Source organism: Cornus florida, unplaced genomic scaffold, assembly GCF_030987335.1.
Source record: "Cornus florida cultivar Cherokee Brave unplaced genomic scaffold, ASM3098733v1 CherokeeBrave_3.0.0_Hap2_Chr01, whole genome shotgun sequence".
NCBI classification, from domain to species: domain Eukaryota; kingdom Viridiplantae; phylum Streptophyta; class Magnoliopsida; order Cornales; family Cornaceae; genus Cornus; species Cornus florida.
The window spans coordinates 95,457,412-95,483,917 of record NW_026775571.1 but is presented as its reverse complement, the minus strand read 5'-3'; the positions used below and the strand labels follow the sequence as shown (position 1 = coordinate 95,483,917).

The window sequence follows — 26,506 nt, the reverse complement described above, 5'->3', positions numbered from 1 at the left end:
AAGAGAGCCGGCTCATTCTATACATAGACAATTATACATGCAGTGGTGCTGCGTATAAGGTATGGGTTTCTAGAAATTGTTTGGCATCATCATATAAGGGTACCCCTTAACATGCTTAATCACCAAAATTAATTAAACTTTTTAAACTAAGGACCTTATTATAGATGACTCTCTTCAAAATAGATATAGTGTGGGTGAATTATTTGCCAAAACTAATATATATATATATATAAGGAACTATTCTAACAAGGCAACTTATTTGTAGTAGGTGTATTAGTGGTCACAACTTATTTTCTGATAGTGCTTTGGGACACAATGGCGGGTTGTATTATATAGGAACGCTGCGAAATAGACTCTATGAGTAATTAAGGAAAGAAGTTCATAAAAAGAATAAAATAAAAAAATAAAATAAAAAAATAAAGAAAAAGAAAAAGAAAACAAAAGAAAGAAGAACAAAGAAATAGATTGGTGTAATGATGAAATACAACTAGCAATTAAAATAAATAATAATAATAATAAAACGAGTTTTATAGAATGACAAGATGTAAATTTAGAGAAATACAAATATATATAGATATGAAATTAAAAAGACGGTAGCCAAAGCTAAACAAATTCATAAACCTTTGTTTATAAATAATAAGCATTTGTTTAAATAAATAATAAGGATGTTTAATTATTATGAATGGTTAAATTCATAATAAGGATGTTTGAATGGTGTGATGGTGTTGTCAGAATGGTTTGGGTTTTTAAAGTCCTCACTCTATAAACAATATACTATCCATTTGCAAAAAAAAATATATATATATATATATATATATATATACAAAATTTTAGAAATTTTAGAAAAACTAAACTAATGATTACTACAATGAAATTATGGGAAACAATAATAGAGCAAAGAGTAAGTAAGAAAAGAAATATCAATACCTAATTATTAATTCGAATTTATGCCAATCAATTTACTATAGAAGTCGTATATTTAACAAGGCTACATATAAGATAATATAGGAGTAAACAACGAGACCTACATATCATAGAAGGTCAGCAGAAACCCTAGAAGATACAAGTCATGAAATGATAAGAGTATTGTTTGGGATTAACTTGGAACAAATAATTATTTTCTCATGAACCAATGACATTATGGGAATTACAAAAGGTAAATTAAAACTAGAATTGACTTTCCGTAATTTCTCAGGAAGAGCATACTTAAGAATTCAAAAGTATTAGGAAGAAAATGATTTCTCTCTCATGAGATTTAGCATTTTATACACAAATTTATGACACAAGTTTTTCATTAAACTTCAACAAAAATGGGCTTACAACAAGACACCGATATATAGAAAAGAGAGCAATCTAAATTCTTATTAGAATAAAGTACAAGAAACACCCCTATATAGAAAATGTGTCAAGAAACATTCTTACTATAGTGTTATTTATTATGTGCAAATAAATTAGTGTATTTTTAAATTTTGGAGCAAATTGCCAATAGTCAATTGACCAAATTTTTTATAAAAATTCCAAAATACACTTAAGGGAAATTTATGTATTTTTTTTTAAAAAAATAAATAATAAATGAGGACCATATATACTTTCACAAGATGAAGAAGTCAATGTAAGCACTTCTCAAATTTAGGCTTTAACTCAAAAGAATTACAAGGTAAACTTTTCGATAAAATTCATACAAGTCAACAAAAATAAAAAAAAAAAAAAAATTTATAAAAGAAAAAATTTTCTATTCATATTCCATGCCGTTAAGCACGAATTTTTACATCATCCTGAGTATGACAATTCACAATTTTCACAATATCTTTCAACCTTTACGTGGAACTCTAAAAATGTTAGCCCATTTGTTGCTAGTCTGCTCCAACAAAAACAAATCTCTCCTTTCCATTTATTATCTTTTCAAATTTACTCCTATATGTTTAATATATATAGAGAGAAAATAATTTAGAAAGTATACACAAAATTTTTTATATTATATAGGACAAGTATAAATAATTTTCAGGAAAAAAAAAAAAAACAAAAAAGCTTGTTCATTTGGTGTTTACTTTTGAACAAAAATAGTTGTTTGTGTGAGTTGGTTTGTTTTTAAGGGATAAGAAGGGGCTCCCAACTCCAGTTGATTCTCTTCCTCTTTACCTTTCAACATTCATTTATTTTGTAATTGTGGGTTTTAAAATTTGTAGGTAGGGTTTTGTGTGTGTTATTTTTTTCCCAGCAAAAAGCCGAGTTCTTTGTGGTGTCTTATCTTTTTTTTTTTTTTTTAAAACAATTAGACATACATTTTACCTCTACCGAGATTCAAATTCTCGACCTCCCCTCTAAGGAGAAAGGAGTAATACCAGTAATACTGCTGGGCCATTTGGGACTTTGGTTGTGGTGTCTTATCTTGGTCGGGTGTGATTGATTACATTGGTGTTTTATGTGTGTTTCATAATGTTTTGGGGTTAAATAATTTTTTTCTTTTTTTCTTTTTTTCTTTTTTTTTTTTTTTTTTAAGGCTTAAAACTCACTGTTATACAACATTCATGCGATGAATTGATGAGACAACTGTTATTGTGGTGAGGATTTTATTTTCTCAACTCCGAAACTACAATGGAAAATTAATTGGAATAGTTCCAATTTCAAGAGAATATCCCTTCTTTGCATATTGACGTTTTACAAGTTTCATTGCTGTGAATTTGCATCTGCTCTATTAATGTACATCACTTTCATGTCAAAGTCAACAGAATTGAGTTCATGCATGTTTATTGATTTTATTGGTTCATCTCACACACACTCTAATGGAGTTTGTAAGCCAAACTCACCAGAAATTTAGAGTTTGGATTGAGAAGCCATTTCGCAATTAGATACCAAAGTAAAGAAGAAGTAAAAAACTCTCTGAATGTTGTGGATCACAATGGCAAAGAATCTGTTAGAAGACTTCTGAGTAACCACAGCTCTGCAATCCCCTTCCACCACCACATTTTTGTATCCCCGTCTTCCCATCAGCTTCACATCCTCTCTAGGCTTTGACAACTTCAGCAATATGAACAAGAAGAAAGAAACCACTCAGAGAGGGCATCATCTATCCATTACTTAAAATGATACCTCCTCCCTGATTCTTGGAACCACAACAGCGTCCGTGTTAGTATAAAATATCATAAACCTAAAGAATTGCCAGAAAATGGAAGAGGGGCATACAGACACACTTAAAGATCATGTCAGAGTTATACCCACCAACAAAAACTCAGACAATTTACCCTTGGTCGAGGTACTATATTTACAGTACCTTAGGTACCCAATACATACTTATCCAGAAGCCCCATCTGTCTCCATTCCTGTTCTTTATGTATGTACAAACTATAAAGGATGGAAGAGAGCTAAAGTAGCTCCAACGAAATTTTACCCTGCAGAACTTGAACAACTTAATAGTATGTGATCACAGGCTAGTCATTAATTTTATCTTCTTCTTTTTCCCCTCTGATCATAGGCTTTTCGTAGCTGAGATGTATAATGACTCTGATCACTGGCTAGTCATTAATTTTACCTTCTTCTTTTTCCCCTCTGATCACAGGCTAGTCATTAATTTTACCTCCTCCTTTTTCCCCTCTGATCACAGGCTTTTCGTAGCTGAGATATATAATGACTGTGATCACAGGCTAGTCATTAATTTTACCTTCTTTTTCGCCTCTGATCACAGGCTTTTCGTAGCTGAGATATATAATGACTCTGATCACAGGCTAGTCATTAATTTTACCTTCTTTTTCCCCTCTGATCACAGGCCTTTCGTAACTGAGATATATAATGACTATTAAGTTGTTCAAGTTCTGCAGGGTAAAATTTAGTTGGAGCTACTTTAGCTCCCTTTCATCCTTTATAGTTTGTACACAAATACGATGATGAACAGGAATGGAAAGAGATGGGGCTTCACGTTCCCTCGTGACTATTTACAAAAACACAATCTCCCATCTCCAGGGTGTATGGTCTTACAAAAAACATAACAACCAATTTTCATTGTCTTTTCAATCTAACGATCTCTAAACTTTTCATTTTGATCGGATCTTAAACTCCCTTGCCTTCCTTCCAAGCTAACCATTCACTGTAGATCCTGCAAAAAAGATTAAATAAATAAATAATAGTAATGACAATAATAATAATTGTTTACAAATTCAATGATCACCTACTTGTGCGGGCAAACACGAAGATGATCCTCCATATTAGCAGGAGTTTCAACCCATTACCACAATGTTTACAAAAATTTTTGGGATAATGGGTGAGGCAGCGGAATGATTTATCGTCCCCTTTCATGAGCTCATAGTGGTCTTCGACTTGTTTTCATGAGCTCTGAATGTTGATACATCTATCAGGAGGTTTAGTGGGCAGGAATGGCAATGACCCATCATCGCCAATATGGGTCCTAAAACACAACAGTAAATAACATGTAAGAATATACCTTTTTCAATTCTGATAGCATCATTAAGCAGTGCATAGGCTGCTTCAAACATTTTTTCAAATACCTCAGTAGGATTCGAACCCAGATGAAGTTTTGACAATCTGTCACAGAAAAAAGAACAAATGGATCTTGTAGGATTCCCAAGAAATTCTTCAATTTCTTCCGGAAGCCCACGCCATGAAATTAAGAACATAAATCCAGTAGCCCAAACAAGATGCCCAAATAAGAACATCCACGCCCAGACCGATAAACTATTCATACCAAAGGGGTTATATAGGTAAAATTGTAACATGTTTCTTCTTAATTTTTCACAGAAAGAACTAAAGATACACACATTAACATATCACATTATGAGTGATTTTGGTTGAGTCTAAACATTGCTAGTGACTGACAATTCAAAATACATTATTACTGATTTATATTGCTTGAAGTAATAAGGGTAGTTTTAAGTCATACCCATAGCTCCTGCAAATCCATGGTGCCAAATTAAGAGCCTCAAGTGAACCAGGTAAGGGTTTTGGCCCCATAAAGGTGCCGAGTCGTGAGGGGGCAACAGCCATAGCAACCCTCTAAATAGAGCCAAGAACACAAGATTTTGTAAGATAGATTTCAATCAGAATTTCAGGGCAGAAGATGCATGTTATGAACAACATACACACCTTGAACGATTCAATTTTGTTGGTAAATTGGCTTCCACACTCGGTCTCAAGGGAGGATCCAGGATTTCTCAATGGGGTGGGCTAAAGCAAAATATATCCAAGTATAAAGTTACAAACACACACACACACACACATATATATATATGTAAGATATACGTACTATCAAATTATATTAGTAAAATTATAAATATATAATATTAATTACTGTCTCTGTTTGTAACTTTGAGTGCATCAGAGCTTTCCATTTCATTGTTATACACTTCTTAAATCCGATGCATGAAACAAGCCAAAAGCTCACAACCCTATCGTTGGTTCACAGTTGTCGTACACTTTTGTGCCCCCAACCATATATCTTTCTCTCTACAAGTCCATATCTATAGAAGTCTCCCATGCCAATATTAGTCAAGACACTAAACATCCGTGGGTTTTCAGAATTTTTTTTCCGATTAACATGTATACATACGTCAATGTCTCTATTTTTTAGGACTAATGATACTACTTGAGATCCATACACATTTACAAAATGAATACTCAAATTGCGGAAACATCTCTCACATAACATAAACACCAAGAACCAAATAAATTGTACATATACGTAGATATAAAAAAATACATATAAACTGAATTGAGTAAAGTGAAATGAACAATAAAAGGTAGTTGCAAGGTCTTAACCTGAGCTATAGTAATAGTGATTGGAAATTTCAGAAGAAACAGGAATCAAAAATCAAGAATGTAACACAAGTGTTGTAATGTGGAAATAGCAGTTATGGGAGAATAAGTTGTCATCTAAGGTGAAACCAACCTTATGATTCTATAGTGCATTAGCAATTAGTTAACAACCGAGAAGACCAGTATCCCACAATTTGTGATCAGATCCATAGAATTCAATTAGAATCCCATAACAGAAGATGTATGTTATGAAATAGGATAAAAAAACAAAGATGCATTATATAAATAGAATACACACCTTTAACTTTCCTTCACTCCTTCCCAATGGTAGCCTTTTTGCAGGACCCTTCTTATACAATGTTTCAATTACATCCTTGCCCTAAATCAACAGGAGATAAAATAACAAAATTCTCTCATTATATTACAAAAACAAATAACAGCGCATAAATTACTGGCAAACCAAATTCAACAGAGCAGAAATACAACTTATAAATAGAACAATGTTGTTGGAAAAAGGTCTATTGAAGGGATGTTGGGTTGTAGCTGTAAGCACAGCTGTCTACATAACAAATAGGATGCTGCTCAGATCAAAATAAACTAAAACACATTTTGAACACTCTGCTCAATAGTATGTCTGCAACTCTAAATTTCCTTCAATTCTAGGTGCTTTGACTTAATTTGAGTGCATCAACATATTATCAACGTCATCAGTCATCATCACAAGAGTCAACGTTGACATCAACATCCTCATAACTTTAACATTAACATCCTCATCTAGAATTGTGTAATCCTCTTGCATAGATATACATTTGATTAAAATAAACTGAAAAAAGACTTCCTATCATAATTAGTCATTTTAAAACCAACATCGCAGCTACAACGGTAAGGGGATTTATATAATTCAATTAGCTCGGCAAAAAAAACATACCTTTTTTTCTTTTTGCCTACACCACCCATTCCCATCAACTCTCTTCTTTCAGAAAAGAGACCTATATTATTAGAACAAAAGAGGAAAAGTTTTAAAAACGTTAATAAACTTGTAAAACATATATTCTGAAATTGAAAACTAAACTTCCAAGTCTTTAATTCCCGTTAATAAATTGTTCGAGCATCACATCATAACAATATTATATATATATATGTAGAAACAAAAACAAAAACAAAAAAATAGTATGTAAAACATGAATAAATAAACATAACCAATAGCTCAAAATGTCAATTAAAATTTTAGAAGAAGTATTGAGTTTGTTACCTGATGACTGAGGAGACATGTTTCTTGAACCTTGTTCTTGTTAAATGTTAAGGCCCAATGCTAACCCTAAAAATAAGAAAACACTCAAGTTGTGAGGAAGAGGTTTCACAATCTCACTCATAACAATTAAAACACCACCATCTAAGTACTATCTATATCATGTATCAACCCAACCCAACTATGCTTTCAGTCAAAATGTTGGACACCTATCCGTAGAAAGAGGTGTGATTGCGGATAGGTGTGATTAACACATATTATACCCAGCTCTTATGTTAAATTAATCCAATAACAAAGTACAATGCATCAGTTTAGCAATAATCTTCAAAATTAACAAATCAACATACTGATATTCTGCATTCTAATAACAAAAGAAAATCAAAAACCAAAATTTAAAAATAAAAATATGGCAGAAAGAATGAATATATCCTTCGTGCATTACACAAATTGTATTTCTATGTGAAACGAAACATCCGGGATTTCTCAATGGGGTGGGCTAAATCAAAATATATCAACCAAAATTAACTATTGTCTAATTCAATTTTAGTTAACTAACAATGTTTCTTTAGACAATTGACTGATTAAGAAATAGAAAATCCTATTTGGGTAATTAATAAAAAAATTTACTAATTTATTTCTGAACAATTAACCACTCAGTACCCTATCTCTTCTTTTAACCAATTTACTAATCCTATTTGAGAATCTACTAGGGGAAGCAGAGTGTGAGGTAGTTCATGGCAAGCCCCTTCCAACACTATGGAATTAACTCAAAAGCATGCTTTTTGTAAGTATTTTAATTTTCAAGAAGTAACTTTAGAGCTTTACCCTATATTAAGTACTTTTGCTTGTCAAAGTTCTTGTTATGATTTTTTTTAGTTCTGAAAAGATTTCCATCTTCAAAAAAGCTTGGCATGTTGATAAAAATTGTTTCAGATTCAATCTCTGCAGATTTCTAATCCAATTCAATCCAATTCAGATTCTTTTTTATTTTTTATTTTTTTATTTTTTCATGCCCAGATTCAAATTTTCTTGTAGACATAATTGACAACAAAAAAAATAAAAAATAAAAAATAAAAACAGAAATAGAAGTTATAGAGAAAAAAAAAAATAATAATAATAAATAAATAAATTGTTTTGCTGAAATAAAATATAGATTACGGTGATTACCTCAAAATTCAATGCAATGATTACCTCAAAATGCAATGCAAATTTTGTTACTTTATATTGTAATATATATATATATATATATATATATATATATATATATATATATATATATAAGATCATAAAAAATTTCAACAAATAGGATTTAGTTTGCAAAACAAGAATTACAGACCTTGATTAGTTGATTTAGAAAAGAAAAAAATTAAAACATAACCCATACATACAATTTAGCAGATGCAGAGAGAGAGGGGGGCAAGCTTGAGAGTTGAGAGACAGCGGGCCAGCGGCTGAAGCTTGCGAACGGCGAACCCGAACTGGAACAGCGGGCGATGGAAACTGAAAGATATGGGTTTTGATTTTTTGAACAATCTGAAATGATATGCCGATATGGGTTTTGAACTTTTGATTCTTGCAGACAGATAGATAAACTGAAATATATGGGTTTTGAACTTCTGTTTCTTGTAGATTTTGTAGTTTGCAGTTGCAGAGAGAGAGAGAGAGAGAGAGAGAGAGGGCAAGTTCAGAGTCGAGAACGAGAATAGAGATTGAGGCGATTGGGGATGCAGAAATGATTTGCCCTAAAAGTATTTGTTGCCATCATCCATGCGCCTAACATTTTGAGGCCCCATAAATTTTGAGACCCTAGGCAACTGCCTTCTGTCGCCTTGGGTCAGGCCAGCCCTCAGCTTATTTGGTTTGGGCTTTTATTTTTACTGGGTGGGCTAAGTCTATTAATATATATATATATATATACGGTGGACTAAAATTAGTATAACAAAAAAAATATATTTTTCTTCGAGTGGGTTCAAGCCTACCATAACCCACCTCACATCCGCCTTTGCTTGGTCTTCAACAGTAACCTTTTTGCAAGATCCTTCTCATAGAATGCTTCAAATGCATCCTCGCCCTAAGTCAATGGGAGATAAAATGAAAAATGAGTGGCGAACCAAATTGAACAGGAGCAGAAATAGGAATTTTAATATAGCAAAAAGAATTATGTAAGAGTCAATTTTATTATTACGTTACAAACGTCCACATTGCCCGTATAAACCTGAATAAAACCAAAACTTCATCAAGTGTACACATCAGTTCTTCTTCACTCTTATTTCCAGTACAAAGTTTCTCATCCAGAAACTTTGCAATTAGTTCAATAGGTTGAAGCTATTACAAAGTATAATGATATACTATTTAGGAATATTATTGAAAACTAGAAACAAATGGCAGATTAATTTACCAATAAGTGATACAATCAGAAAGTTTACTGCCACCCATGCTGGATATACACTCCAATTAAAATAATAGTACTAGCAACAATTCAAATATTATAAATTATCTATAAAAAAATAAATCGCTTGTGATTGTATAAACATAAGATCAATGTGCACTAATAAAAATTAAGCAAAATATAGTGCTATAGCTTTTATAGCACGTCATCTTATAGTTTGTTAGTATATAGATAATAGAACCCAAAAACTCCTATTGTGGAAGCATATGAGCATATGTATGTGCATGACACAAATGCTCATAAATAAATAAACAAACAAAAAACAAAATCTACTTCCTACTTAGGGTGATGGCTCCTGGTTTTTTCGTATTTTTGCTTCTTTTGTTTTCTTCACTGGTTCACTCCTTGCTACCACCTTACAATGACTTTTTTAAAATTTCTCTTATGACAATTTTATTTCTTCTAAGAAAAGAATGCATTTATATAACAGAAAATTCATCACATAATACTTTTGTTGTAAAACATGTCAAACTATTAGTAAATGGACGATGGAGATAGAGATTATCAATTTCATGTCCTGTAATATTACTCATTTTACTATTTTCCATTTTTCTGGAATTTTTTTTATTTTTTAGAATTTATTTATTTATTTCCTCATTTTGCATGCCGGGTACCATGGGGTATGCCGAGTGAGTTCTGAGAGTTGATTGGGGTATTTTTTTTTTAGTTCGAGACTTTTAGAAATGCATTGTTAGTCATTTCGACATTTTTTAGTTTTTCTGCCAAGAGGTCCCGGGCGACCCGTAACCGAATTTGTTGTGTACGGGGAATTATTTTTCGGGGCTGTTGCATTTCATATATAATCATTTGATGCATATTTATGTGACTGTGTGTTTGGTGTGTGTATATGTATATAGAAGACAAAAAAGATTTTTTGAGACATATTGACCCTACAGAAGTATGACATTGACTTAAAGAGGGCAAAATGTTCTTTTCTTCTTCATTTCTTCTCTTCTCTTCAGTCGCAGCCTTCTTACCCTCCTCTATGCATTTTTCTTTTCTTTTTTCTTTCAAGTTTTAAGGCTTGATTTTCCTATCTTCCATTTAGTTTTGGACTTTGTCACTGAAGCCAAAGTTTAAGAGCACGACGAGAGCTACATTTTGATCGGAACCGATTTTCAATTGAGCCACTTTGGTGATTTCGAAATTTGGACAGAAATTGGGGCTTTTCTTCAATTTTAAAGGTAGGAGTTTCTAAGCCACTCAGTCTTTGATTTTGGTGAATTAATCTTGTTGAATTTTATTCTAACATGTTTAATTGTGATAGTTGTTTATGGTTAGTAAAGTTTAGAAATATATGATTATGGTTAAAGTATGATTGTAGTGTAATCTTGTAAAGATATGTTAATTGCATGCTTAATTGAAATTTTGTGAAGATGTGCACTTGAGTTTTTCTATATCATGCTTAGTTGTCAAATGTTATAATGAATGTGATTGTTGCTTGAGAATTTGTCGATCTAAATGTTTTTTTTTAAGAAAAAAAAAACATGCAAGCATGATGTGGATATGATGTATGTAATTTTAATAGTTTGATGGCATCGAAAGGCATGAAGCATTCAGGAATGGCATTGGGCAAAAAAAAGGAAATTTGATTTGAAAAGAAAGAAAACTTATTTTGGGGAAAAGATTTGAATTATTTGCGAAAATCCGGGCCCTTAGGAGTTGCCTTAATGTGATCTAGAAGGAATTAGGGAGGGACCCTAGCGTGGTTGAGCTACCTAGGCCCCAAATGACACATTAGAGTTCCATGTCGTCTGGGATAGCTAGTCAGTCCTTATCTCGTGGCGCCATGGAGCTGCCATGAGCCGGGTTACATTAGAGATTTGGAATGGAAAAATGAAAAATTTTTGGAAATGGGGAGCGACATTGGCATATATCATTGCATTCCATTGGCATCGCATGGCTTATCCATGATTTAGATGATTTTGTGGTTATGTTGTCTCCCAAAACTGCACAATCCCGTATTCCCTTATTTTATGTTATGTTTGGATTCACGTGGTCATTAAGAGGTGTGTCTTAGACACCTACTAATAAGCCGTTGTGCTCACCCCTTCATTACTATTTTCAGGACACGAAAAAAAAATGGCGGACAACACTTCTTCACAAGCTTAGGTGGATTAGCAAACTATTTTGACATCTTTTGTAATTGAACTTCCATTTTTTTTATTTTTATAAAACATTAACATGAGTTTTATAAACTTGTAACTTGTGCCCTAGTAATTGTAACTATGATCATTTGTAGTATTTTGATGTAACTTAGACTATTTTGTAAATGGCCATTGAATCATGTAAAGAACCATGTTGATATAATTTGGATGAATGAGACTATTTTAGTATGAATGTTAATGATAATGATTACGGAACGTTATAGCATGTTGCAGTGACTTGGGATAAGTTTGAACCATTTGTAATGCCCCAAGCGAAGCCGTTACCCTTTTTATGCTTATAGTAATTCTGCAGGTGGAAAACCCCTTCCTAGGGTCATTTCGGACCATCGAATTAGCATTTTGGACGACCGGTTACTTCTTGGTCAGATTCCAGTAGCCAACCTCGCGAAGAAGCCACAACCGACAGACCGGTTGGGCCATTTCGGACGACAGAAATAGCCATTTCGGACGATCGGTTCTTGGCTTTCCTTATTTTTTATTTTTTCTTTCCCTATGGCTAATCTTAAGCCATTTGGTGTTGTTATAGGTTACTATGAACCTTAGTATGATGTGTTAATAATGCTTTGACATTGAAAATGACGGTAATGCCCTTAGAGGACCTCAGGTTCGGGTAAGGACCCGGTTAGCGATTCGGACCCATCGAGTTCGAGTCGTTACATGTCCCACAGTCCATATGTAGTGAGATTATAAAATTAAACTAGTGGGAGCCAGCAAAGATAATCATAACCACTATAAAGTCGTTTTCTTTATTTTTCTTTTTTCTTTTTCTTTTTTTGCATTTTTCTATTGGTTAGGCTCTATTTAGATCATTGCAAATGACGGTAATGCCTTTATAGGACCTCGGGTTCGGGTAAGGACCCAGTTAGCGATTCGGACCCATCGGGTTCGAGTCGTTACATGTCCCACAGTCCATATGTAATGAGATTATAAAATTGCACTAATGGGAGCCAGCAAAAGATAATCGTAACCACTATAAAGTCGTTTTCTTTATTTTTCTTTTTTCTTTTTTCGCATTTTTCTATTGGTTGGGCTCTGTTTGGATCACTGCTTGGTGAGTTATCTTTGTCGAAAATCAAAGAGAGCTCATTGAATCTAATTTTAGACAAAGAGAGAGAAAGAAAACAATTGAAAATAGCAAGCAAACATTCAAAATTAGCTTTTTGTTTTCAGAAGCTCTGTTTGGGTAAAACTAACAAAACATAATTATGTAAGCTAACTCTCTACAACAAAGATCTGTGTAATGTTAAGCATGTTCTAACTCAGCCAAGATAAAAATGTATTGTTGTAGTTAACACACAATTATGTATTATACAAAAAACGTTTGCTTTGTCAAAAGGCCCTATACAAAAATGTTAAAAGAAGCACCGTATCAGTCCATATTTCATAAACCATGTAATCTGTGTTTTACCAACTACCAGACTATCAGCTGTCTATAAAAGTTTTCATATTTTTAATCCTATAAAATATCTCATCATCCTTTCATTATCTTCTTTGATATGAAACGACAGTTACAAATGTTACAAAATAAAGTTTTTTGAAAAAAGGGTTCTTTTCATTTGGTTAGCCCAAGTGGCAGGCAAATGAAACAATACAAAGGTAAAACTAATGAACAGATCATGCACGCGTGCCCAAATAACACCAACCTGGAGAAGAGAGACATCCAGATCATTTTTAACTCTCAAGAATTCTGCTTCCAGCAGAGAGCGACCTAATGAACTTTTCCTCGATTATAATTCATTGAGAATGTCCTGCAGCACCAAGCCAAACAATCAACGTCAAGTCATCATATGGTTTCAAGAGTACAATGCAATTTTCTTCAAACTTATGCCAACCCTGATACAAAGTACATTTGTGGGGAAGCTGAACATCCGTAAGTTTTCATATTCTTTTTTTTTTTCCAATTAATTTGCTGCTTTACTCATATATGTATACATACTTCAATGTCTCTATTTTTTAGGACTAATGATACTACTTGAGATCCATACACATTTACAAAATGAATACTTAGATTGCATAAACATCTCTTACATAACATAAACACAAATAACCAAATAAATTGTACATATACGTTGATATAAAAAAACATATAATCTGAATTGAGCAAAGTGAAATGAACAATAAAAGGTAGCTGCAAGGTTTTAATTTGAGCTATAGTAATAGTGATTGGAAATTTCTAAAGAAACAGGAATAAAAAATCAAGAATATAATACAAGTGTTGTAATGTGGAAACAACGGTTATAGGAAAATAAGTTGTCATCTAAGGTGAAACCAACCATATGATTCTATAGTGCATTAGTAGTTAGCTAACAATGAGAACACCAGTATCCCACAATTTGTGATCAGATCCATAGAATTCAATCAGAATCCCATAACATAAGATGCATGTTATGAAAAAAAAAAGAAAAAAAAGAAGAAGATGCATTATATAAACAGAATACACTCCTTGAACTTTCCTTCACTCCTTCCCAACAGTAGCCTTTTTGCAGGATCCTTTTTATACAATGCTTCAAATACATCCTTGCTCTAAATCAACAGGAGATAAAATAACAGTTCTCTCATTATATTACAAAAACAAATAATAATGTATAAATTACTAGCAAACCAAATTCAACAGAGCAGAAATATGACTTATAAATAGAACAATGTTGTTGGAAAAAGGTCTATTAAAGGGATGTTGGGTTGTATTTGTAAGCACAGCTGTCTACATAACAAATAGGGTGCTGCTCAGATTAAAATAAACTAAAACACATTTTGAACTGTGGTATGTAATATTTCAAGATATTTGGTAGTACGTGTTTTATCTACAAAAATGAAGGTAACCTAGGGAAGTTTAACTCGAGATCAAATGAAGGATATATATTAAAATATTAGAAGCAAGAAGATTGTGTAATCTATACATGTAAAGATTGATGATTGGGTATCCAAAAGGCAAAGTTGTGACAATAATGCAGCAGAATTCTCAAATAGACACTTTCTAGGAGTAAAGGGAACACATCATCCGATTCGGCAGAAGCAAATTCAAGAGGAAAATATTATAGGAGAAAAGGGAATTGGTGTTCAAAGAAAAAGCAAAGTTCAAGTCAACAAAGAAGATGACACAAGTCACTTTGTCTTTTTGGCATTAGCTTGGCCAAAAATTACAGTAAGCCAAGGAGGATAAAGACTGCATTACAGTTATGAATAAAGAAATAAATCAAATTGAGAATAAACTCCACTTGGAAGTTGGTAATAAGACCCAAAGAGTAAAATGTCATTGGCTGATTGTGTAGAAACAAGATGGTTAAACAAGGCATATATATTATCGTTAGAACACCAGAATTTATATATATATATATAAATAGAAATTGAACAAAAATTGAAAAAACTAAATTGAACAAAAACAATAAATTACCTGAATAAAGGATACACAATTGGTAAATTCAGAATCAACAATCAATAATATAATACCATGAATAATTTTAATTCTTACATCCAAATTAATGTGGCATCGGATTTGAAGAATGGAACCCCCATCCTCAAAAAGAGGTATAACAAAATCACTAGGCAGGATTTCGGTTCTTAGAATACATGTAAGAGGGAAGCCACCATTTATGGAAGAAGCCAAAGAACTCGTGCATATCTGAGATATCAAACACAGATTGAAACCTCGGAAGTTGAACACTCAGATTAAGATCCATAGACATATACACAAACTGAAACATCTCACATATAACACAACACCACCAAAAACCAAATAAATTTCACATATACATATATATAAACAGAAATTGAACGAATTAAATTGAAAAAAACAATAAATTACCTTCATAGAGGTATATACACTATGAAGAATACTTTTTATATCCCTTATTTGAAACAACTCTCTTTTCCATTTTGAAGAATATATCCATTCGCTGTTTGTTTATATATATATGTGTTTGTGTGTTTATATATTCTAGATGTGCTTTCTAACGGATATTGTAATAGCCCGAATTTCAAAAACTCGGAGCATCAACGAGTAGCCCGGAACCTGACCCGATATCGAGTCCGAAATACGGAAGCAAAAACAATAAAATAAGTCATTATAGGAAAATGTCACCTCTAGGACAAAGGAAAATCCTCTAAAAAGGTAATAATACTCAACATGAACACAAATGCGGAAGCGAAAAGACAAAAGGGTCATATGGTACCTCCTGGCACCAACTGACATATAAAGCAACATACTAAGTACATCTATATTTGAATCAACTCATATGAAGTCGAAGACATACAATGGGGACTCTGTGAAGGCACTAATATGCAAGGCAAATGACCAAACCAAAGATGGCCAACCTGCATGCAAATCAGTTGACCGAAGTCTCTACCAGTCATTGAAAATGAAGTCCATGGATACCGGTCGACCGAAATATGATATCAGTCTGTCGGTTATGGTCCCAACAGTAAGATGGCTATTGTCCTAAGTTACAATTAAATGCAATAGATACCGGTCGACCGAAATGAGGTACCGGTCGACTTAATTTCTCGAAAAATGCATAAAACTCTGCTGCAAAACCAGAAAATGCAACAACTACCCTATGACCTCAAAACTAAAATTCTAAGTGTCATACAAGATGAGATATGACATGGAATACTAGAATATCATTGATAAACACTCATAACATACAAAACTAACCATTTAACATATAAAGCATACATTAAACTTTAAAATGGTTCATTAGCCTCAAATATAACATTTGAAGACAAATTACATACTTTTCCAAGAAGAAGAGAATACTACATCAAGACTGAAATCATAAAATATACATGATAGCATGATTACATTTGAAGTAAATTCGAAAAGCGAAAAATGGACACAAGTCCACAAATGAGCCCAAAAGTGAGTCTTCAACTTAAATCATCCAACGCTACTCCGTTCTTGAAAAATGTTTGTAATATAGGGGGGGTGAACACATCCGTTCAGTAAGGAATGGATTATATAAGTAAATGCATCATTCGGAATCCCAAAGACATGTAAAGATGCTAGATATTCCAAGGATGAAAGGTCATACACCCTAAAACCTAGGGTTCGTAAAATTAAAAAAGGGATCATACACTCTAACTATAATTTCCGTAGTATGAAAGTCTGACTCAACTCAAGTAGGCACATAATCATGTCATGCATCCAAAACACCAAGTCATCAAATGATTAACATAATAAAACGTAAATCACGTGAGGCATATTATCACATAATGGCAACCATAAAACAATAACCAAATCAAATTCACATAATACCATGAATTATGAACTCAACACAATCCATAAACTCACCATGATGTTACCCACACAATGAACGTTGTGGTATGGAAATGATGTTGTAACGGAATCATACTCCGCACCTAAAAATGAATGCGCGGGGATTACCGGAATCATATTCTGCACCTACAACAAATGAATGCCCTTAGGCATCCCATGGATAACATATATATATATATATATCATGAATGTCGTGCTACGCACCCATGAACCTAATGATGACCACAATGAACCCATGCCCAACGTGACACACACACCATGACCCAATCATGATGAAAATAACTCAATGCATCTCAATGGAACAAAATGTCTGAGTTACACAAGTAAATATTTAATCAAATACTCTAAAAGCATATAAACAAATACACACAATTATCCACAATGATACTAACTATGCAAAAAACATGATTAGGCAAATATATATTAACCAAATACCAAAATTTACCCCATCCTATCATGTTTGACACTTCCAAACCCCAATGCAAGTCCAAGACAAAATAATAACAATTATATGTCTTAAATAATATAAATATTAACATATACTAACTAAACAATTAGGGTAACATTTCCATATAACAAATACATATGCTTTACAATTTTTCATATCCTAAAAGACCCAAATAAATTGTAAGGCACGAACATAAGCCACCCATACCTTAAAATACACATAAAAAGTGTCATGACCCGAAAATTCTAATAAATTCCTCAATCTCATTCAGTGCACAAACACTCAATATATAATGCATTCCACTGACACTAAATCACACAACTGCTCACCATATAATACCAAATCAAATATCAAAATAATGGACCTCGTCACTTTCTTTCTTCCTTATCATTTCATTCATAGGATTCTATACACAAACAAATACAATCTCTCTCTCCAAAATGTCATCACGCGCATAAAGCCAAAGCCAAAAGTATTTTACAAAAAAGTCTCATAGTGGGCCCGGCAAAAACATTACAATTTTTTTCTTTCTTTTCTCCCATTTTCTGCCATCTTCTGCTTATTTCCATTTCCTTTCTATCTCAATCTTTATCACCTAACAAATATCTCCATTAGACATAATATCATATATACAAATGTAACAAAATCAAATCAAATCAAACTCCTTAAATATTTCCTAGTGGACCCCACAAAAATCCTTACCATTTCTTTTTCTTTTCCCCCTTCGAGGGGAGCAAGCATCACCATCAGCATACTATATATATAATCTGAACTATACCAAATAAAATAATAAAAGAAATTATCTTTCACCCAAAAATAAATTTGATCCCTCAACTAATAAAATTAAAATTAAGCCCTAAATATCCGGGTTGTCACATTCTCCACTACTTAAAAAGAATTTCTTCCCGAAATTAAGATCCAACAGTTTTCACATACCCGAAAACATCAAAAATCATAAAACAAAATCCAAAAACCTTTACCCCAGGCGATGTGAGATACAGTGACATGTAAAACGTAATGGTAGCTGACCGAGCTAGTTACCCGCCCACACACTCCGTAACCGTTGTGGTAGCTAGTCGATGCCGTCACCCGCCCACAAAAATAAAGCCAATAATAAATCAGGGCAACATGCTTAATTACAATAATCAACTATCCCAATAGCTGCCAGTGAACGACATCCGCCCACACATAACCAGCTACGAGTGGTAGCTATCCGGTACTAAACACTCGCTCACTCACACTTGTCTAGTTACATCATCACTACACTCACACTTTCGGTTGGGTACAGGCTCTGATACCATTCTGTCACGACCCGAAAATTCTAATAAATTCCTCAATCTCATTCAGTGCACAAACACTCAATATATAATGCATTCCATCGACACTAAATCACACAACTGTTCACCATACAATACTAAATCAAATATCAAAATATCAATAGTGGACCCTGCCACTTTCTTTCTTCCTTATCATTTCATTCATCTGATATATACACAAACAAATACAATCTCTCTCCAAAATATCACCAAGTGCATAAAGCCAAAGCCAAAAATATTCTGCAAAAAAGTCTCCTAATGGGCCCGACAAAATCATCACAATTTTTTTCTTTCTTTTCTACCACTTTCGGCCACCTTTTGCTCCCTTCTATTTCCTTCTTATCTCAATCTTTATCACCAAACAAATATCTCTATCAGATAATATATATATATATATATATATATATATATATATATATATATATATATATGTAACAAAACCAAATCAAACTCCTTAAATATCTCCTGGTGGACCTCACAAAAATCTTTACCATTTCTTTTTCTTTTCCCCCTTCGGGGGGGCAGCAAGTATCACCATCCGCATACTATATATATAATATGAACTATACCAAATAAAATAATAAAAAAAATTATCTTTCACCCAAAAATAAATCTGATCCCTCAATTAATAAAATTAAAATCAAGCACTAAAAATCTGGTTGTCACAAAAAGCATCCCTGGCCTAAAAGTCGACGCCAGTCAACTCTGGTCAATGTCGATCAACTTCAGTCCACGTCGGCCAAATAAAAAAATGTTCGATAGGATTATAGCTGACGTCGAGGAGGTCATACTGCCCTAAAGGAGTAACTCCAAAATCCAGTTCGAAATGGATCAAAACCTCCCTTTAAGTTCTATATCTAAAACTTTAAAAAATTCCAAAAAATATTCAATACTCAACCAAAAATTAAACACTTAGATTATGTGGTAGATAATGATGAGGGGAACATTTTTCGTCAATGAACCGAGCTCGGAAGACAACCTGATCGGCTGAAAAATGAAAGAAAAGGTTTAAAGCTAAAAAAAAAATAAAAAATAAGGTTTTGGGGAGAGAGAGAGAGATGACGGCTGGGAGAGAGAGATGACAGAAAATTTAGAATTTTTTTTAATTTTGGTCATATATATAATTCCCAACTTTTCAGTAATCGCGACTTGGCCGATAACTTTACAAAATTACAAAAAGGCCCTCGAAAACCCCAAAAAGTGAAAATCGTCGAAACGCGCTCGAACGGAATAAATTGTAAAACGTAAAAGTATTAATATAAAAAATGATAAATAATGAAAAAAAACGACGTCGAAAAATGAGTCCCGGACAGGGAAATAAGGTCCGAGCAAAAAGGGCAACTCCTCGGGTCAAAAACCCAAAAACGAAAAAAAATGTTCGAAATACATTTCTAAGAGTCCAGGGCTCGATGAAATGCTAAAATGAATCCTGTGCAAGAATCCTAACCCAAAACAAGACACTCTGCATTAACTTTCATTAATTGGACAAAGGTTTCTTCACTGAAGTATCTCAAAAAATAATATCATTTTTGCCCCAAAATAAAAATATCTTCCAAAATATACTTTCTTAAAAATCACAAAAGATATTTTCACAAAGACTCCCAAAAATGAAAATGTTCTCTAAACTTAATCGCACAAATACCCCCAAATAATAAAACCTAAACAAAAGCAAGGACAATATGAATACAAAATAAAAGAAGTGCCAGGAACTATTCCCGAGCACTCGACTTAACCCAGTCCGACAAAACCCGAACTCGAAAAAATAACGAAAAAAGAAAATTGACAAAAATGGAAAAAAAGAACTGGTCTCTATAAGATATCTTTGCTGATAATCAAAGAGAGCTGATTAAATATAATTTTAGACAAAAAGAGAAAGAGAAAGATCAATTAAAAATAGCAAGAAAACATTCAAAATCAGCTTTCTGTTCACATACTTATTCAAAAGGTTGGTTTGGGTAAAAACAACAAAACATGACTATGTAAGCTACATTTCTACAGCGAAGATCAGTGATTGTGTGTTATGTTAGACATAATCTTATTCAACCAAGATAAAAATGTACTGTTGTAGTTAACACAAAATTATGTATTGTACAAAAAATAAATATATGTTTGCTTTGTTAAAAGACCCTGTACAAAAAAGTTATAGGCAGCTCCGTATCAATCCATATTTCATAAAACCTTTAATCTGTGTTTTACCAAGTACCAACTACCATCTTCCTATAGAAGTTTTATATCCTTAATCCTATAAAATATCTTCTCCTCCTTTCATTATCTTCTTTGATATGAAACGAAACTTACAAATGTTAAAAAAGAAAGAAAGAAAAGAAAAAAAAAAAAAAAAAAAAGTTCTTCTCATTTGGTTAGGCTCGAGTGGCAAGAAAATGAAACTGTACAAAGGTAAAACTGATGAACAGAACATGCACATGTGCCCAAATAACACCAACCAGGAGAAGAGAGACATCCAGATCCTTTTTAACTCTCAAGAATTCTGCTTCCAGCACAGAGTAACCTAATGATTTTTTTACTTGAGTAGAATTCGTTGCGAATGTCCTATAGCACCAAGCATAACAATCAACGTCAGGTAATGATATGGTTTTAAGAGTACAATGCAATCTTTCTTTAAGTTTGAGCCAAACTTGATACAGATTACGTTTATGGGGAAGCCGAACATCTGTGGGTGGATATGGGGGCAATACCTGTAACCCAACCAGCCATATACAAAGTTTACATTCTTCCAAAAACAGTCTGGAAAGAAAGAAAAAGAAAAAGAAATAAAAAAAAAACTTCTAAAAACTTGATGATAAAAGATATAATTACGTAATCTTGAAGAACAGAACAAAATTATGAAACCTACCCTATTGTAAGGATATGGATGCTCATCTAAATTCTCGGTAGGAGTTTTGTCCTTGTTTGGGATGATTGCTTAAAAGCCTCATTGATTTCTTTTGTTAACTCCTATAAAAGACAATTTTATGAAATCAAACCTATTTTTACTCAATTGCCAAATATGTTCCGTAGAAGTATTATAAAATATTAAGAGAAATAATGTAATTAATTACATAAACTTATTTGGACTCCTACAAATAGTCATGAATCCGTGAAATGATATTGTTAATAAAAATTTAACTAAAATGCATAACTAGAGGAATTAGTGTAGCTGTTAACTAAAATATGATCCAAAGTAATTATGCCACGTGGTCAAAAAACCCGAGGTTTGAACTATGGATCACCCTATGATCTTCGAGGTGAAAGATTAATTTTTAATCATGGCGGTCATAATTAAGGTCGAGATTTAAGAAGAATGGAATTCTTAGGTCATTGGGATTGAGATAAGGTGTTGAACTCATAGCTAACGATGGTTAAGGTCTCTCAGTCACTATGACTGATGAAGGTCCATCGACCACTATGATTGACAGGGGTCTATCGATCACTATGATTGACGGGGATCCATCGATCACTATGACTAATGGAGGTCCATCAACCACTAGGCCATGATCAAGACTCTCAGTCACTATGGTCATGGTCAAGACTCTTAGTCACTATGACCTAAGAAAATCTTTCAACTAACCATAGTCGACAGTCTAGACCAATGATCGAGAGTGGGCCTAATTAATGGACAAGCTCAGATTAAGATGGATCCAATATCTTTTCGGGCCATAGTCATTTGAAGAATATTTGGTGTAATTCAAATGAAGACCAGTTGTGAATCCCAATGTCTCAATAACCTAACAAGTCAGGTCTGGAAACCTAAAGAAAGCTTGAAATAGAAAAAGACAACTTGACCATGTCAAAGGTCCGGAGATTCAGAACTACAGATGGAAGGTTTTCACCTACATTTGATGAAGAAAGTCAAAATTGTCAGTAATCAGATGATTCCATAGCTAACGTACAGATTAAGCCAGACATGGCAGGTGGAGAGAGCTGAAAATAGACTGAAGACCAAAATCATCAAACATGGAAGAAGATGCACCATTTAGTCAAAAATACTATGCCAGGCACATTTGTATCTGCCCATGTAAAGATGTACAAGCCAGTTAACCTAACCAGCTCAACAAGATGGTTAGAATAAGTCATTTTCAACTTGTAACCAATTAATTTTTAGAAAAACGGATTGAAAGGGTCAACACTAGGTTAAAGTCTTTATAAATACCTACTCAAGTCTCACAAGGAAGGGTCCAATACCATTTCTAAAGTTCAAGCCTTTAGCATTCATATCAATTAACACCTAGCTTTTATTTCATTAAGTTCAGTTTATCACTATTAGTTTAGTACTTAGTTCATCTTTCAACGTTCAATACTTTAGTTTCCATTTCAATCAAGAGTTTGTAATTCATTCATCATTGTAATCCATCCAAAGTTCAATGAAGAAAGGTTTGCAAATTCAGGTATATTTATTACTTAATTAATTTACTTATAATTGATATATATCTTGAATGTTCAAAGTCATTTCTCAAAGGCAATAACAACCTTAAGGAGAGGGTCATTTCTACTCTCCAACTTTTGCCTAAATCTATTAGGTCAATGACCCAACTCGATAGGAATAGTTTAACAAGAAATATTCGAGTCCATCAGGACTCTGGCATGCCCACGTTTTAGGTCAACCATTCATTGGCTAGCAACCTCAGACCACTTTGTGAGCTAAATAGTAGCCTTTCATTCAAGGCAATACCTTCTCTCCCAATTAACTTCTTAACAGTAGATAACAAATGAGGATAGATGAATAAAGCATAAGGTGAAAAAAAAAAAAAAAAAGAATAAAGCATAAGGGTAATTATATTGCCAAGAGGACAGATTCAACAGTTATTTGTTATGTATTCATATATATATACACACACACATTGGATGGGCAGTGGGATAGACGAGGTACAATAAGGTAGAAGTTAGCCTGGAACTATAGTTGTGCTTAAAAATAAATAAATAAATAAATAAAAATAAATAAAAAAAAACAGACTACTACAAGACATGTAGGGGTGCACATAGTTCGGTTCCGGTCGGAACCAGAACCGGAACCGTTCACAATGGTTCCTTAAAAACAGAACTGGAACCGGAATCGAAACCGTATAGGCATGGAACCGAACCGTAATACCGGTTCATAGTAATACCGGTTCGGTTCCATGAGAACCGACTGTTAACTGAGAAGTTTGAAGGAGTCACTTGACTGAGAAATCTGAGATGGGAGTGAGGATGAATGACTGATAAGAAATCTAAGATGGAAGTGGTATTAAAAAGGAGTAGATAGAAATAATAGTATAGAAAGCAACATATATATGTGATAGATTGATCAAGGATTTACCGAGTAATGAGACGAGGTGTCTATGTCGGAGATGATTAATGATGAAATCTGAGATGGCTTAGGACTGAATCGACGAGGAAGCTTGAGATGAGACTTGAAAGGAAGCGAGGGTTAGCTTAGGGTTAGTCTGTTGACTCTGTTTAGACGAGAGATTAAGAGGAGGCGATGACTGAAATCCTGAATCGATGAGGGCTTAGGGAAAAAAAGTTTTTCACTTTTTATCTTGTGGTTAAATGTGGACCATGTGGCTTGGTGGCTGCCTGATGAAGTGGTGAGTGTAGTTTGGACTCTGGTTACTTTTAGCCTTTTATTTTACACTGTTTAGTTTACTTTAGTCTTTAGTATATAATTAAATATATATATATATATATATATATATATATATATATATATATATATATATACGGTTCCGGTTCATACCGGTTCCCACGGATTGGAACCGGAACCGGAACCGGATACCCACGGCTCTTAAATTCGGAACCGGAGCGGGAACCTTGAGAACTGGAACTTCGGTTCCGGTTCTCATGGTTCCACGGTTCTTTTATGCACCTCTAAAGACACATGGGACTAAAAGCAGTTGTTGGGGCTTATTAGGGTTTTCTGAATCATCAATCAAACTCCCAAAATTCTAAATCAAACTCGCAAAATTCCAAGTCACAACAAAGCAAAAAAACAAGAATTGAAACTGGGGAAGAAGGTGAGTCCATGCCTCCTTGCTAATTTTCCTTCTTCGGAGGTGCTGATTCAAAGAGAGATAAAGTGAAGGCTCCTCCATCATTGCTGAAATTACTGACAGATAAAGATGTGTATAGACCTGGTGATCCAGTCATCATCACCATTGAGATTCAAAATCCAACCAATGCTGATATTATGTATTATTTGCTTTTGGTTTAAAGGATTACCGTCGAAATAAAAGGAATCCAGAAGTTGGATACTCAATAATTCACCAACCAGAAGCATTACAAACACAGGAGAGGTTTACCACTTCTATTTTTCAATTTTTTTTTTTTCCAATTAATTTGTTGCTTTACTCATACACATGGGCAGAGTCAATTAAGGCCTAAGGGGCATGTACCCCCTAACTTGGACCCGCCCAATAGAATATATATAGTTAATTGGTACTGTGTGAGTCACAGTTTACGATATGGACAATTATATTGGGACAAATGGAGTAATTGTTTTTTAGTATATATGAAAAATTATATATCGTGCCCCCCTTAAATTTTTAATTTCTAAAATTATCTTAACTTTTTCTTTCTTTTATTCTTAAAATTTTTTTTTAAAAAAAAGTCAAATTTCCCTTTTTGAATCATACTTTAATTTTTTTCCTTTCAAATATATCTCAATTTTCTTTCCTTTTTCTTCTTAAAATTCTTCTTTTTGAGTGTTATATCAATGTTGGTTGATTTTATTTTATTTTTTTCAGCTATGCCCCCTTTGAATTAAAATCTTGGCTCTGCCCCTGCTCATACATGTATACATAAGTCAATCTTTCTATTTTTTAGGACTCATGATACTACTTGAGAGTTAAGATCCATACACATTTACAAAATGAATACTCAGATTGCATAAACATCACTCACATAACAAAAACACCAAGAACCAAATACATTTTACATGTACTTATATATGTAAATACATATAAACTGAATTGAACAAAGTGAAATGAACAATAAAAGGTACCTGCATGGTCTTAACCTGAGCTATGACAATAGTGATTGAAAATTTCAGAAGAAACAGAAATGAAAAATCAAGAATGTAATACTAAGAGGAACTGGTTAGATTTTAATTCTTACATCCAAATTGATGTGGCCACGGACTTGAAGAATGGAACCCCCATCCTCACAAGGTCGTTTAACAAAATCACTAGGCAGAATGGGATATGAAGAAATGGCGTAATTAGGTTCTTGGCAACTAGGTGATGGAACCTAAAAGAAGAAACCAACAATTAAAAGTGTAACATCTGAGAAGTGATCTAAAATAATGTTATGTTTGGTGGCACCGAATCGGCACTTTAGATTTGGGATTGGAGAAAATTTAATACGAACAATATTTCCTCCAATCCCAAATCCAAGGTACCGATTTGGTACCCCGAAACTAGACTTGTCAATGGATCGGATTCGGATCGGATCGATCAAATCCATATCTTATTTGTTAAGCAAACGGATTATTGGATTTGGATCACGAACGGATTCTCAGACTTAATGACCCAATCTATATCCTATTTAGCTCGGATTCGGATCGGATCGGATTTGAAATCGGATTAAATTAAAATTTACTAATATATATAATTATAAAGAGTATGATTTTATTAGTATGTGTACTAAGAGATTTATTAACATGTGGATGACAACACCACAATATTTATATATAACATTATTATTATTTTGGATTTTTGGGTTACCTCTAATACAATTCTAATAGGAGTATTGATATATATATATATATGTGTGTGTGTGTGTGTGTAAAATTATTGATAAATAATTAAATATATATAATTATTTATATATATAATTTCAGTTGGATCGGATCGGATTTTTATCGGATC

The 26,506-nt window shown here is 33.2% G+C and overlaps 1 long non-coding RNA gene across 1 annotated transcript; it reads right to left on the bottom strand.

Annotated features, from left to right (window-relative positions):
• Positions 1-2,244: 2,244 nt before the first annotated feature.
• Positions 2,245-8,764, bottom strand: LOC132307454 (uncharacterized). Its single transcript, XR_009482238.1, has 6 exons — positions 8,401-8,764; positions 7,016-7,081; positions 6,692-6,752; positions 6,062-6,142; positions 4,167-4,399; positions 2,245-4,090 (listed from the first exon to the last, which is right to left on the bottom strand). It is a non-coding gene; the product is annotated as an uncharacterized LOC132307454 (long non-coding RNA).
• Positions 8,765-26,506: the final 17,742 nt, after the last annotated feature.